The sequence below is a fragment of the Cricetulus griseus genome, chromosome 5 (assembly GCF_003668045.3).
Source record: "Cricetulus griseus strain 17A/GY chromosome 5, alternate assembly CriGri-PICRH-1.0, whole genome shotgun sequence".
Classification (NCBI taxonomy): Eukaryota; Metazoa; Chordata; class Mammalia; order Rodentia; family Cricetidae; genus Cricetulus; species Cricetulus griseus.
In genome coordinates, this window is record NC_048598.1 from 109033636 (window position 1) to 109051429 (window position 17794).

Consider the following 17794-nt stretch of genomic DNA (forward strand, 5'->3'; position numbering starts at 1 on the left):
TATTTTTATTTCATTTTTCATAATTCTTTTTGTTTGTTTGTTTTGGGTTTTTGAGATTGGGTATCCATGTGTGTGTGGTTCTGGCTGGCCTGGAACTTGCTATACAGACTATGTTGGATTTGAATTCATAGAGCTCAATTTGCTAAATAATAGATTAAATGTGTTCACTATAACACCCTTCAAAATAACTCTACATTATATATATATTGTTTTGGAGGTTGTCTTGGTACTTGCTCTGTAGATCAGGCTGGCCTCGAACCAACAGAGATCTGCCTGCCTCTGCTTCCTTAATGCTGGTCAATCCTTTTGTTTAAGTTAATTTACCTGATATTGATTCAGAATTTCAAGAACAATATCACTTTCCCATTTGTTGGTTGTATAATTTCTCCATTATATCATTTCCCATGATTATATTTTAACTCAGCTAACAGCATGTCATTATTTGAAGTACTCTTGAATGTATTTCATTATAAGAATTTCTACTTCAATTATATTCACTGATGTTTCTGATACAGTTTATCATTTGTCATTATAGTTTATTTCTCTCATTAATTGTTATAAATGTTTTAAATGCCATTGCAAACATTTGTTAGGCTGGCTCTGTTCTGTCCCATAGCACCTTCCCTTATACACTGACACACTAAATGGCACAGTGCCTGCAGATTGACCTTACACAAGTGGAATCTTAGAACAAATGTGGCACCCACCTTTTATATAGTGAAGCCTCTGTCCTTTGAAGCTTGTATATATGTGTACTAGGTTCATGGTGCTCAACCATTCTCATACTCAACAATCAATTGGAGAGCATCCATAAGTTTCTCATGTGAACACTTCCCCATTTACACATCTTTCTTTTACCAACACTGATTTCATTTCTCTGGATAAGGTTAAAACACATTATTTGCTTGATTGTTATTATTTTAGCCCTTTTGTGATGCATTGAGCAGGCAGTACCCTCATTACAGTACACTTACCAGCCTTTCCTTCACCTCTCACCTTGAACTTCCTGTTCATCCCAAATTTTCAACTAATCCTGTCTCATGTTGTAACTCCTGTGAATATTTCTCTAGAATATCCCTCTAGAATATCCTCTGCCTCCCCAGTGTTGGAAGTAAAGGTGTGTGCCACCACTGCCTGGCCGTTTTTATTATTTAACATTTTTATTTACTTTGTTCTCATTTTACATTCCAATCCCAGTTCCCACTCCCTCCCCTCCTCCTGCTCTCTCCACCTTTCTCCCACTACACCCTCCACTACTCAGAGAGGGTAAGGCTTCCCCTGGGGATTCAATAAGTCTGGAACATCTCTTTGAGGCAGTACCAAGACCCTTCCCCCTGTATCTAGAATGAGCATGGCATCTAACTGACCTCCGCCTGTAATCAGATAGATGACTACCTGAATTATCATCGCAGAACCTTCATCCAGCAACAGATTGGGACAGATGCAGAGATCCACAGCTAAGAACCAGGCCGAGCTCCCAGAGTCCAGTCAAAGACAGGGAAGAATGATAATATGAGCAAAGGAGTCCAGACCATTTTGGGGATACCCACAGAAACTGCTGACCTGAGGTAGTGGGAGCTCACTGACTTAGGACCAACAGCGGGGAAACCTGCATGGGACTGAAATGGCCCCTCTGAATGTGGGTGAACAGTTGTATGGCTTTTCATTGGGACCAAAATTTATCCCTAGTGCTTGAATTGTTTTTGTTTGTTTGTTTGTTTGTTTTTGTTTTTTTTTTGTTTTTTGTTTTTTGTTTTTTGTTTTTTGTTTTTTTTTGCAGCCTGTTCTCTTTGGAGGTTACCTTCCACATTGATATTCTCAGGGTTCCAGTTTTGAGTTCAACAATATAGCCTGGAGATGTTTCAATGAAAATGTATTTGTGAACTGCTTCATTGTTGTTGAATTTTGCCTCGTTTTCCATTTTATTAACATTTTAACATCTGTGGCACACATCCCCAAACTGAGGCACTGTATTGAGGTGTTCTACTCCAAGACTTCAGAATTATTAGGAAATGTGAACATAAAATTCCTCATATTTATATTAATTTGCCAATGAAAAATGAAGAAAAATGCCAATGAACGAATTATAAAGATAGAGCATACATCCAGAAGTAAGAACTTACCAAAAACTTCTTTGTGCACCATTCTATCCTTTGCAAAATTCCCATGGGAATATAAAAATATATGTATAAAATCAAACTTGATAGCAGAGTTGGAAACCAAGGAAAGACAGTTTATGTGATCTTAATATTCTTTTCTATACATACACTTTAAATATTTAGAAACCATTCACAGACAAAGTATAAGAGAATGCTATAGAAAAGAACTTGTGTTGGTAAAACAGGCATGAAGACTTGATGTGTAGCTTTATTGACTCCCATTTAGGAGGCTCTGGATTAATAGACAATGAAGTGTTTCAATATGGATGCCAGGTGATAAGAGTTTATTAGAGCCAGAAAACGGCAGAAAATGTGGAGGAACTGATGTTCTTACTGTACATAGTGAAAACCCCAAATTGTTCATTATTCACAGGGTAAAATATGAATATTTTAAAACTAATAAATTGTTTATCTTACATGTATATGTGTGTAATGAGTGTATGTATCTGCACCAAATGTATGCCATACCCACAGAGGTAAGAAAGGGTTCAGATGCCCTATAACTAGAGTTACAAAAGGTATGAGTCACTGTGTTGGTGTTGGGATCCCACTCTCAGTCCATTGTAAGAGATGCAAGGACTGTCAAACGATGATACATTCCTCTAGCCTCAAGATAATGTTTAATATTCCTTATGAAAGGAGGAAAAAGAAACATTCAGTTTAAGGGCTGTTTCAATGGAAATACATCTATGATTATTCTACATATATATGTAGAAAATATATACATATATAGATTGATATAGATATGAAATATATATTTTAATAATGCAAATAGTAGACAACACAGATTTCTATTTACTGAAATTATTTTTTCCATCTTATTCAGAACCTTCCTCAGGCCCTGCTCCTGATGAATTAACTTGTTATTAATTAATTAAATTTGAGATATGCTCTCATTGTATATCTATCTCTGGTTGGCACAGAACTCACTATGTAAACCAGGCAGGCCTTGAACTCACAGATATCCACCTGGCTCTGCCTTAAGAACGCTGGAACTAAAGGTGTGTGCCACCATGATAAACAGACGTGTGGTAGTATTTTACCTTTGAAACTGTGCAATTATTTAATACGTCTTCTGAGTTAAAGAAATAGTGTTAAGTCATGATTTTGAGCAATCTTGTGCAAGGAAAGTATATCCTGGTACCCATAATTACTTCCTTTAGGAAATGTGCTTTGTTCAGGTGAGTTTAATTTTTAATTCTTTAGTCCTTTATATTCCAACCACAGCTCCCCCTCCATCCCCTCCTCTGATTCACCCCCCAGCACATCCCCCTTACCCACAGCTATCCACTCCTCAGCAAAATTAAGGCCTCCCATGGGGACCCAACAAAGCCTGGCACATCAAGTGTAGGCAGAATTGAATCAAGGCATTGAATCAAGGCTGATCGAGGCATCCTATGGGCTCTAAAAAGCCAGCTCATGCCCGGGAAATCTGGGTCCCACTGACAGGGGCCCCACAACCAGATTGTTGACTATCTTAGTTGTCATCATAGAGGTGTCATCCGGTAACTGACAGAAGTAGATGCAGATATTCACAACCAAGCACTGGACTGAGCTCAGGAAACCCAGTCAAAGAAAAGAAAGAGTGATTATATGAGTAATGGGGGTCAAGATCGTGATGTGGAAATGGACATGTGATTTTTATTTTCTTTATTATACCTTTAATTTATTAACATTTTCACGTACTCAAGCTATTATAATTAAACAGTGCACTGTGAGGATATAATTAATAATTTGAGCTCAAGACAAATAATTACTGCAAGTATTTACTTGAGCACCAAGTCATATTAAAAATTGTCAAGTTCATTTGAGAATCTTAATGTGTGAAAATGTCAGATAAAAATTTCTCTGAGACAGAAAATAGGATGTGGTATTTAATTCATTAATTTTTGACATTTCCATACATGTATTCTAATTACTTCTATTTCTCTTCTATCTAATACCACTCCTCCGTACAAGTTATTTATCCACATTTATGACCGTTTTCTTTTTTCTGTTGCTATTGTCCTATAGAGCTTATGCATTTTTGTGGTCATGTGTTTGGAACTATATTTGAGGAGAGACTAATATCTTTCATAATCCCATAATAGTCTTCCTTCCCTGTCTCTGTCTCTCTGTCTCTGTCTCTGTCTCTGTATCTCTCTCTCTCTCTCACTCTTTTTTGCTTTTACATTTTGATGCTAGGTTATAATTGTTCATGAGCATGTAAAAGTGATGGCAATGCTATGCTAAATAAATGAATCTTACCAAAGTTTAATGATTTGTTTCCAAAGAACAGACATAATTCTCTCCATTAATATTTCCCAGATGCTCAAATTCCTAGCTTACTGCAGCCTATGGACTGGACAGTAGGTATAAATATTTAGTATTTTGGCAATCAATTATAGAAATGTTTGTTTTATTAATATAGACAGCAACATTGAACAAAGAGGAGATAACATCTCTGCTCTAAAAAATCTCATGGACATACAGGAAAGACCAACATACTTGCTCATAGAAAATATATTATTTTCATATGCTAAATACCATTAAAAGCAATTCAGAAATGTATGAATATAAAAAATACAGTTCATTGTAATTATTACATTTCCATTGCTCAGGTAGCCTTGTGAGATAAAAAGAGAACAGAGCTGCTCACTCACGATGACTAATGTTTGAAATGCTAAAACAAATTATTGTACACACCAAGCATTAACATTGTCAGGACACACAGTTAAAATATGAATAAAAACCTACATGTCAAAATCAAAACAGTTGAAATAAATATAAAAGTGAAAGAAATATCTGTTAAATAATACACATCTACCATGGAATCATAGCCACTTCATTGTCTTCATTAGACTTCCAGTCAAGCATTTAATGGATAGACCAAAAATTTACTGAGGAGTAATCAAAATTTATATCTGATATCTCAAGGGATGTCTACATTCCTGTGTTTTTCGTTATTATAGGTAGTGGGTATTCACTCAGCCCATGACTTTGGGCTATTGGGCCTAATAGAGGCAGGATGTGACCTCTTAAAACTGAAGGACAGAAGGGTTATGCTCTCTTTGGTGGTGAACACCAGGTCTGGTGACCTGAAACAATTTGTGATCTGTTCTTAGCTTTCCAAGGACTCTGCAACTGGATTTACTATATCCTCTATTCATGAGTGTATTTTCCCTTTTTCATATCTTAACAAATCCTTGATACCCCTTATACAGATACACATGGATTTCTCACTACACTTATACCCAGGTTACTACAAAACAAGCATCATAAAGCAACACCAGTTTGATAACTTCTGTCATCTGTAGGTCAGGAGTCCAGATCTGTTAACTATGTCCTCTATTCTTGTTTGTTTTCCCTATGGCAACATCAAGGTATGATCAAGGCTTGAAATCACTTTTGAAGCTCTCCCAAACTTTGTCCTTTCTTTTTTTTTTTTTTTTGAGAATTCAGTTTCTTATTGTTGTAAAACTAAACTTCTAAACTATGAAATTTTTTTTGGCTTTTGACCCAAAGCTATTTTTATTCTGTTAGAATCCACATGTATTTCCATGAAGGTACACATCTGGCTATAGGAACACAGCACACTGCTTTTACCATGAGTGATTAATACTAACTATAACTTACCTCACCTTTGAGGAAATATAGTCTTAGAGTTTTAATATAGGCCAAGAAGGTTTATAAGAACCTTTTTAAGAGAAAATTCTGAAAATAATGCCTTTAATATGTTCCAATGAAAAATACTGCAAAGAAAAAATCACATTAAAATAAAAATTCTTGGAAAAGTACTAATTCCATATATTAATTCTTTTTGCATGTGACAGACCCTCTCTGTGAGCAAATTCCCACTTCTAATATGCTTTGTTTCTCTGAGTGCTGGGTCAGAGAAATAAAAGAGACTCTAAGCATTATTATATTTGTAATGTATTGTGCATCTTTCAGATATATTTTGGCCAACTATTCATTATTAAACAAAACTTTAGCTTTATAGAAAGTCAAAATGAAGTCACCCCCCCCAAAAAAAAAACCAGGGAGATCATGAAGATTTATGTAAAAGACATAACGCAAAAAGTACTCAAGCATCTTTACTTAGAACATTTTGAGTTTCATTTATTAGTTACTTTTATGAATACTAGAGAAAATCTTCAACATATTTATGCCTTCATTACTATTTATTATATCCAACAGCACTACTAAGTGTTAGAGAAAACAAAGAGAACCTCTTAAGTTACTGCTGACTTGTCAGTACAAGTACCACAAGGTAATTGGCTGATTGATGGTGGGTATTCCGAAGTTGATAGGCTATACTAGGGTATTTGCAACTTTTAATTCAGCTTGGATAGGTACATCGCTGCCAAAATAGACCACGGTATTGTAGACACTAAAGCTGTCAGAGTTTGATATAAAGCAAGTGTGGCCTCCGCTGTTGGCCTGCTAATGGCTCTGCCATGTACTTTATGTCGGAGACTTCTCTCCACTATTTCACTTAAAGATGTACAAAATGACTATGATAATATATGCAGATCCTTGTGGAGCTCCATGCAGGAAGCACATCTAGAAGAGTTATTTATACACCTTTGTTCTTGCCAGGCAAAGGCTAAATAAAGGAAGTATATAAAAAATTTCCCCTACATCTCTCAGCTGTAAGGCTGGGGGTCAACAACAGAGAACTCATTGGCATGGTAACTAAAGCATCTCATCAACACTTGCATGCTTATTTGAAAGTGCACCAGAACAGTCTTTCCTTCCCAGAACCCCAAGGCTGAAATGTTGAGCTTAGGCTATTAGTCTTTCATTGCAAAACTTACTTAAGTAATAAGACTTAAGATCAAAGATTATTAGTTCATCTTTGTTACATGGAATTTTATTCAGATTTCATTGTAAAGGTGATTTTTGAATTGAATAAATGACATAGCATATCCTAATGCATATTTAAGAGCTGATCAACTTATATTCTCACTCAGATACAGAGATATATGTATGTAATATACATATATGTATAATTCAAGCACAGAGATGTATTGATAAAAGAGTAGTTGGAATCACATGCACATAGACTGACAGATTTTTGCTTCATCCATCTATGACATGGCATTTCATTTTCCTTGTTGATGACAAAAAAAACTTAGACATGGGATATATAGATAAATATTTACATGACTTTGAATAATCTCTGTAGATATCATTGATATTATTCAGATATATTACATTTTGTCAAGTGAAAGCTAACACAATCACAGTGTGTGTGTGTGTGTGTGTGTGTGTGTGTGTGTGTGTGTGTGTGTGTGTAATCACAAGTTCATGCAAATGAGTTTTCTCTGAACCAAAATAGGAATTTCAAGACGATCATGAGGTGTATTTGAATGTGTATTATACTCACTAGAAAATCAGACTCTAAATTTCAAAGGGGAAATGACTTAAGATACATAATTTAAAATTTAATTTAGTTTTACCTTGAAGTTTTAAAAGGCCAATAACATGCCTAAAGTTGAAATATAAATGAGCCCAAAGCTAAGTTTGAACAGCTCAACTGGAATTTTTCCTGGGTGCTACAGAATGCAGAATTATGCAATGAGAGTTCAGCTCATACTTTGGGGGCCTTTTCATCAGAGATACATATCTCATGAGGATATACACCTCATTTAGCAGGGCTACGGAGAATATCGTCACCCCAGATATTTACATTGGTGGAGATACCTTATGTAGCAAGGTGATAAGGTATACTGCCTTCTGAATATGCTAGCTGTGCTCAACGCAGACTTCTTGGGTGAAGAGTTCTTTCCCTCACATTATAGTTTGGGGATTCTTCCCATAGCACTACAATGTGTTATTTGTTAATGGGCACATATTCTGTGGATGGTCTGGAAGATGACTTTCCATTTAGCAATATAATTTGGATATGTAGAATAAATACTGGGACATGCTTTATAACTGGATCTATTTTTTTCCACGAGAACTGTGGACTCTTAACAGCCTGCCTTATTTTCTTGCTCAGACTAAAACTACATACAATTAGCTCACTTTCACCTCAGAGCAAGTTCAAATCAGACTAAAGGTTTTTTGTAAAATGAAAACTTTACAGCTTGCACAAGGTCAGAGTCACAGATGTCTTCCAACATTACTATGAAAAGCTTTATAATTCTTCACTTTCCAGTCTACTAACAATAGATCTGTTTCTTCAAGTTGTCACTGGGCACTGTTGCCTCCCCAGTCTGGTCATGGTTTTGCTACTATGCCCTTGAAATCTTGTGTTGCCATGGTAAATGGCTCAGCTCCTTTTTGCTTTTCTAGGAATATGCTTTTGATCAATGAGAGAAATTTCTTTATCACTTCAAGGCTCCTAAAGAAGAGTTTTTAGAATAGAAGCTAAAAGAAGGAGCATGGAGAAGACAGAAATAAGACAGGATTATTAGAGTAGAAACAGAACAATAACAAGCATGGAAAATAAAAATCATGACCCACAGACTTTGTGTGAAGTTACTATAAAAATCTTTTACCCCCTCCTTCACTCCTGAGAAGTATTTTACCTTTTGGACCCCAAGTAGAGGCTGGAACCTGTCTTTAGCCCTTACACTTGGATACTGATGGCTCAACCCATGCTTTCTTGTGCTCACTCATGCTCATTTATAGGGTAGGAGAATATTGTTGTCACCACTTACAGACAAACTGATGTCTAACGCTGCCCGCATGCTGCTGCTGTTCCCCACACAATCTGTATTAGTTGCTGTAAGAAGACCATGGTAAGAATCAACTTATAAAATAAATTGCTCTGTTGTCTTGCATTTTCTGAAGGATAAAGTCCACTGTGGTGAAGAAAGCATGGAAGCAGAAATCTGAATCTGTCCTGGTGGTCAGGAAGCAGACAGAGCTCATTCAAATCATACACAGAAAACAGAAAGAAGGTAAAGGAAGTGGATAACTGGGGCAAAGCTTTAACACTTCAGAGCTCTTTGCCAAAAACATATATCCTCTATCGTAGATTAACCCTTTAATATTTCCATAAACTCCCAAATAGCATCATCAGTTGCTCAAAATCATAACCCTATAGTGAACATTTCACATTCAAAGTACAATATATTCACCTTTCATGGTTTTGAACAAACCTCCAGGATTCTTTTGATTTCCCTTTTGTATATCATGTTGCTGATTTGGCCCAATAATAGACATTTTCCTTCCTTCCTTCATTCCATTGTTTCCCCCTCATTTTTCATCCCTGATTTAATTCCATTCTTCTTTCTTTCTCTTCTCCCTCCTTTCTCTTTCTTCCTCCTCCTGATCTCTCTTCTTTCCTTCTTTTTTCTTTTATAGCCCTTAGCATCATGGAAGATCCAAGACAGATCTAGGCTTCTAATAAGAAATGGTTAAACAAAATTAAATAAACCCATAGCTGTTGCATATTTGTTCACACCGAAACTCCAAGACTGCCAATAAAGTTAACCTTGAATTAGAAGTCAGAGTCTACGATTAGCTCACCAGAATTAGCCAAAAGGATATTGGAGGACCTATACAACCAAATAGAAATATTCACAACAAGTAGTAGGTAAAGATTTAGAGATTTGCCTGTTTGCCCATCTAGGAAATGTGAAGACCAATCATTTCTCCACTGCCCTTTGGATTCATCAGTTTCTACCCCATTTTGACACTGGAGTTTTATTAATAATTAATAATAGAATATTTCAGATAAGTGCATCACTAAAACAGCTAAAACAGGTAGATATAAAAATGATATAGAAGATTTAGGTTGCATATTGAATAGAAACCTAGCAGCCAAAAGAGACCATAAAACTATTCTGTGTTCAGCTGTTTGGCATTACATGATTTCCAGGGTTAATTGTCACACTGAGTTCATAGACTTCTTCTCTGATGAGATTAATGACAAAGGATGTATCCATGGTGAAATCTTAGTTATCATTAAAGCCTACTAGTATGGAAAGTAGAATGTGTGTAAACATGTGTACACAGATTGACATATCTTATACATCATCTATGTCAGTCAATTTCTACAAATTGTTACACTTTGTTCAAGGTCAAGGTGATTCCCAGAACTCTGGAAATAAGGGAAAACCTTGAAAACCCTAAGCTAATCCTATTACCATAACTCCAGCCCCTTCAGTTTCTATTCAATAACTGAAATTGTTCATTCCATTTAAATACATGCTGTGGTCCAGAGTGCTGTTTTCAAAAATCTTCTAATGTTACAATTAGCAAAGGTCTGGTTTTGATTTCTGCAGTAGAAATCCATGATTGGTATAGAAATTGGGACAGGAAATGGGTTACACACAAGAATCCTTAAGGAAGTCAGGTAACATGGTATTGGTTTTATGGCTTGGTAAAAGTCTAAGACTCCATGGAGAGATAAATCAATGGAACAAATGCTAAGTTCTCTCTGGTGATGTCATTTGTCAAACCTTAGGACTGGTACTGAAAACATAGTGCTATTGTAAAGTGAGGGTATCATTTAGCTTTGTAAGACACGGTGGTGGGATGAGGCTTCAAGATGCAAAGAAATCAAATATAAAAGTTAGCCAATGATAGTTAGTAAGTATGTTGTAAATTAAAGACAATGGAAACATAGATGTCTTACTGGACAACTACTGTTGGCTGTAACATTTAGTACTCATAGATTAAAAACTATACCTCACCAAACAGTAATTATAACAAATACATTTTATTTTTTTTAATCCAACCATAAAGGAAAACTGAGATTTATCAACCATTTTCCCTTTAAAAATTATTTTTTGGGACTCAACTTAATTAATAAACACATTTTACTTGGTTATTTTAATTTTAAATGATTCCTTGTTTAGCTGTTCAGCAGTCTATCTAATCATATTTGTCATTTAAAGCAAAAAAGTCCTTAAATAATGAAAAGACCCTATAAACTTAGGCAAAGAGACAGGAGCATACCCACAACACTGTGGATATTTTATCTACTCATTACTCATACTAATTTTAGAAACATTTCATTCACATTTCAAATGTACTTCAGAGGATGTGACAACTTCCACATCATTTGGTGAGATGGAGGAATATTGTTACTCACAGAATTGTTACTCACAGAGTAAATAATAGAGCCAGAAATATTTATTCAGTCATTCTTTTCCATAGTTTTGCCATTTATCATCTAATTTCAAAATTTAAAGTGCTTTATAAACCTAAACATTTTAAATAAAAGACAGCCCTTATAAACTCAAGTTTTTTGAGACAGGGTTCCTCTGTATTTTGCTTTGGAGCCTCTTCTGGCACTCACTCTGTAGATCAAGCTGGCCTCGAACTCATAGAGATCCACCTGTCTCTGCCTTCCAAGTGCTGGGATTAAAGGCATGGGACACCAACTCAACTTTTAACAATTGAAAATTTATGCTGTCCTGTGAATTTTACATAAAAGACATAGGAAATTTTAAATATAATTTTAACTAGTCCTAGTTTCTATTAATTAAAATTTAATTCTATCAATTTTCACATCTCAGATATTTATTATACAATGAAGAGTATTAAGCAGCATGGTAACACTATCTGTATATTACATCTGGGTAGCCAAAACAAACAAACAAACAAAAAAACAAGAATCCACTGTTTCCTTTTTTGAGGTGTTAACTCACAGCAGAAATAGATTATCAAGCAACAGGCAAATTCTTATTTAGTTTCCTTGTATACAGGAGTAGAAATGTCTAGAATTTACCCTTACCTGTCAGAAGTACAGAATAATAATGGCAAACATTAATGCCCCTACTAAAGATGTAGGGACAATCAGTCTAACTCACAGCTCTGTTTGTGAGAATGTAGATAGATTTTTTTGTTTTCCAGAATAACAAAGGATTATCTTTGAACAAAATTCAGAAGCTTAAACTTCAGCTCATGTCGAAAATGAGTCAGAACAGGATCCTGGGCAGGGACATATTGATTTGAAGCCTGCTCTTTGCTCTGTATTTACTCTGATGTCATTTGGAAGGAGTACATGCTGTTTCAGGATTTGTTTAGTAAAATATGATTGAATTGACAGAGATCTATTTTGTATTTCCTAGAATAGTATGCATCAATAAATGAATCCTACTAATTTCATTTTGACAATGAAGAAACTGACGATCCAAGATGGGAGCATATGACATTCATGCATATTGAAGAGTTTTCATCTCAAGTTTCTGTTTATGAAGTGGCATGTATTATATCAGAATATTAAAATCGAAGTAAATACCTGATAGCTCCTCACATGAAAATATTATCTTACTATTTATGTTGACTTTGTGTTCAACATATACTTCTATAGAGTTGACATTTTCATTCCCCTTTCCAGTTAAGCAACAAAACTTTTGAAAGTGGATCTAATGAGTGGTCTGCCTCCAAACAGTTTCAGCTACTAATTTGAAAGCAAATGAACCATCCATCACCTTGGGTTTTCATGACACTCAGATCTAGAAGAAAGGAAAAACCCTAAGTAAAATCTGTGTAAATTTTGTAACTATATAGGTTAAGTTATGCTTTCTCATGTACATGATTGCTTTTTTTTTACCCTAAGTTTCTTGTCCTTGTAGAGTCTGTAGAGAAGCTCACAGATGTGAGGCATGGGCATATGCTGTGAACCTAGCATTTCCTACCAAAAAATGAAGTTGATATTTTGAATCCTAAACAAAACCCCAACAATTATATTTAACCTCATATCTCTGTGACATCATAGAATGTCCAAAATAAATTGCTGATGACTAAGAAGTTATTTCTTCTCCTGAAGAATGGATAATTTGCCTTCCACATAATGTCATTTCATATTTCTGTTTTGTTTTGTTTGTTCTTGTTTCATTTGGCTTTTACTTGTTTCTTGATCAAGGGACAGATGAACAGTTTGGGAAAGTAATATTGAAAGTGCCTTAAAACTTTCTACGTAAAACTCCTTCAAAATTTTCACAAGTAGGCAAATACAACTAAAATTATTTATGTTGGAAAACTACAAAAGCTTTTCACTGAGGAACCCAAAGTGGAGCTGTTAATAAAACACAATAGCTGTTTTTTTTTTTTTTTCCGTTTTGTTTTTTTACTTCCTTAGAAGTATGCAGCCCATTTCCCCAAACTGCCGTGAATAATTTGATACAAATGGGTTATCGGCTTTTCTGGAATAAACATGGAACAGAACTGCCAAGGGAGGAGTGTCACCTGTAAGCTATTGAGAAGTGGTTGAGTCTCTGGGGCTCAGGATAAGGGTAATTAGCAGGGAAGTGCACTCTCTAATTGGCTTGAAGAGAAACAAATGAAAAAAATTTATATACTGCACGTCTGTCCTTGCCTGTGTGTTTACATTTCAGAATGGCTGTTGCTTTCATCTGCCAGCATTCAGGTCTTTCTTCATCTTGCGTAAAATTCAGGTGCCACTATCTATGACATAACACACATTTAGTAGCAGCAGTGGGTGGTAACCTTTTTTATAACCCTGTGGATTTCTCTTATTCCTTGCCAGACACAGCATTTGCCCCTTCTATACATTGAAATCTGCACTGCAAGTCGGGTGTAAGATGATTTTGCATGCCTCTTACTTTTTAGCTCCCAGTAATTTGCTCAACAAATAACAGAAAGCCCAGTTATTTGCCGCTAGCATGGGGGCAGTTTCCATGACTTGGAAAGAAGAGATTCGTCATTTAGATCTCAAATCTCAAATATGCTGTTGTAGTTTTCAACATTTTAATATTTTTCTTTGTCAGCTGCAGTAATAGTGTGTCTTTATATTTCACCTTTTTCTTCACGTTTACTTCTCATCATTTTTTTAATCCAATTCCTCTAAAATCACGAACAAGTCAAGGCTGTCCATTTTCTCATCATTTTGTAAAGAGAATAAACATTCCATTTATACTTTCCTGTGAAAAACTTGACAAATATGATTATGTCTCCTAAAATTGAGTTTGCAGAATTAAAAAGTGTAAATACATGAATCCATGAAATGTTACAAAACTAATCAAAAAGACAAATGGAATTGTAATAAAACTTGGAATTCCATTTTTTGTGTGACTTTGTCTATACAAAAAAGATCATTTAAATTATAGATATTAAATCTCGTGTAGCATAGACCATTGACATCTTTGTAAAGTCAATAGTCTATAGTTTAAAAACAATAAAATATTTAGATAAATTTATATGCTAAAATATTTTTTTCAAATATACTTATTACACTTAATGCAGTAGTACTCACTGAGCAAATAGAAACATGTGTGATACAGATGTCTCTTCCCTTCATCATTGATACATGCTCTTCTTGCTTCACCTCCTCCCCTGAGGACTATGATCATGGAGATCATACATTCCCCATCTCAGCAGTTAAATATCTACCAACATCTGCTGTATTCATGCCTAACCAGCTATATCTGTGCATGGTCCCATGTTCTTCTTACCAGTTGTTCCATATTTTGATGTGATTCGATATAAGAGTGTCAATTCACATACTGCCTTTATTTACCTTTTTCTACAGTGTGGTGAGAAGATATGAGCATTGTTTGCATCTCCTTCTTCTCCAACCCACTTCATTATTATCAGAATCTATGCACAGCAACCAAGTCCCCAGGCAACATAAACAGTGTATTGTTCATAGTCATGTTTGGAAGTTCATTTCTAATATGTTTCAGGGAAACAATCAGCTGAAGGACTATGAATACCTTGGGAGGGTCACAATGAAGGAAAGAGAACGGGTTCTCCATGCTGCTGCCTGCAGCCCCTTACTTAGGAAGCAGGCACGTACTGGAGGAACTTCCAAAAAAAGTTATTGTAGAGAAGTTCTTCATGCATTGTTTTATTTTTCAAGAGCAAGTGTCTATTTCCAAAAGTCATGTCATTCCTGCCAGTAGAAGAAAAACAATAAAGCACTGAGAAAATTAGACACTGGCTTTTCAATAAAATATTGATTTTCTTAATTCTCTGAAAATCAGAAAAGAAAAATTGGAAAATTATAAAAGGAAAGAGAGGGAGAATATTATAAGAGAAAGAATAATTAGTCACTGCCATAAAATATCTACAATGAATTTATATTTTCTTAATATAAGTATATGATATATGCTTACTTTATTTCCAGATTTTGAAATAGTAGTCATATCTTGCCCACTCAAAATGTAGAAATTGATACTTTGTATAATTATTTTAGAAGATGAAGCCAGCTATGAAACATGTTTAAATTTTCTCCTAGGACAATTTTCCTGTTAGTTTTTTCCAGCCCCAAATTGACAATACTGAACACATGCTCATACCATCAACATAAAATGGACTCAGTGTAATCAGTGTAACAGTAGTAACTAAAGAAGAGGTCTTGAGTTTGAGAGAGAGTTAAGGCCAGGAAACTGTTGGATAGCATAGGAAGGAATGGAGATTATATAACTAAAATATTACATATCAAAGTTATTTTTTTCAAAATTTTTACTAAATTTAAAAATACTGGAATTGCCTTACTTTGAGGTAAAGACTATGTTAGTTAAGAAGAGTGAAGTGAACACTGACGTAAATACTGGCCATGAGTAGAAATTTATGATTCTAACCTGAAGAGACAGTAAAATAACGGTGATATTTTAGAATTTTGTTGAGGATATTTGTGTGAAAGAAATTTGGTTTGGTTATAGATTATTGGAGATATTATCTATATATGTACATGTGTGTAACAGTGTATAAATATATGTGTATATATACAAGCATGTGTATACGTATGTTTGTACACATATGAAATGATTAGTCAGGAATTGTAGCACATGTCTTTAGTTGCAGTTCTCAGTAGGCAGAGGCAGGCAGTTCTCTGAGTTTGACAATAGCCTGGTCTAAAAAACAATTCCAGAGCCAGGGTTACACAAAGAAACCAAGTCTTGAAAAACAACTACAACAGTGACAATATCAAAATAGAATTTTGTAGCATGAATTGATTTTGGTTAAACAATATGACCTGGATATGCAACAGAGCATCATTTTGACCCACCTGCTATCATATATTTGAATAATTTCCTACTATAGACAACAACATTAGATTAACATACATACATTCCAAAGAAAATGGAGGACAATTTTCCAAAGCTAAAAGAGTTAACATCAATATATTTAAGTAAAAGGATAAAACTATCCATAAAAATAAGTAAATTTAATTTCATGACTTATACACCAAAATACAGCTGTTTGACCAGATGTCTAACTTCTTTTGCTAGCTACATTTCTTTGCATCATAATTGAGCCTTTTCTTAAGCACTAATATAGTTCAGCTATTCTTTATAAAACTGAGCTTCTCTGATGCCAATTAGAAATATATATGATAGCTTTTTATAATGACACTAATTTATGATTTACTGTGAAATAATTATGGGGGGAAATGTGAAAATGACTGGTAGTTTCCTAGAAATGTCTTTAGAAATCCCGTGGTGCAGCCTTTGTTCATTAGCATACTTAACAATTACCCAAATCTGAATTTCAAAGGCTGTGACACCAAATACTTACAATAGTCACAGAGCTTTCCAAGACACAGAATCCAGGCACCTGGAACAAACTTGCCTTTGCCATCATGCTTCTCAGATTCAGGACTCCCTTTTTTGTCTGTCTTATCGCCTCTTTCTCTTTCAAACAGAAAGGAATCGGCCTCCCATGTGATTTATTCCAGGCCTTAAACTCATCTCAAGTTTGGCCCTAAACGCTGCCTTTGAAGGCTAAAGGAGGTCCACATGAAAGAGAGAATGACAAGAAAAATCTGCAGAGAAATGCATTACAGAGATTAACATGCCACATCCCCTTAATCAAAGACCCAGAACAAAAATCAACAGGCAGCAAGCCTACATCCGGAAGTTACAGAAATAAAAACTCTAGAGAGCAAAGACATCTGGGTATGAGGAAATAAGTCCATGAGCTCTTTACCAAGTAAAAGAATGTTAGAAAATACCAAATGCCAATAAACAGAAAATAAATGTTGAGTGTGTCAATGGAAATATTCTTATTCATTGATACTGTAAGGTTTACTTTGCTAAGGAAGTTTTATTGATTACTTAGTATGTTCCTGACATGTTTGTTTATGGTATCAATATCTAATTCACCAGAATGTTAGTCCAGTCTGGTGAGGAAGATAGCACTCACGGATATGGAAAAGAAAGCACTCTGTTAGAAAACATTGTATTTGATTAATTCTGATTGTGGAAAGACAGATCATAGACACCTATATTTTGGGAGGATGAGAGTGAAAATTCAAATAAATGTAGGTGTGGTTGTGTGTAGTAAGCCAAACTATCACTCATCTTTCTTTTTCTTTTTTGAACTGAGCATGTCAATTAAATGGTCACCATTAATGAGAGAAAAACTGTCATTACAGGAACATATTAATAAACCTTGGGTACATATATTTACTGCTTATTACAATCACATGAACAGAAATAGAAGTCTATAAACACTGTTCTACTTTAGACAGGCAATCCCTCTAAAGAGACCTTGGAACTTTGCAAATGTGCTAGACACACATGGAAATTCCTGATAATTTGATCCCAGCTTCAGTCTGGATTCTTACTTTAAAACAACTAAAAATAACACTGAATGACACAATCATGTAATGAACTTGTTTGAAAGTGGGGTTATCTTCTTATCCAGTGGGAAGCAAATCTTAAGTTCTTAACTGTGTGAGAATAATAGATTTTGGAGCCAAATACAAAAGTGCTCTCTAGAAG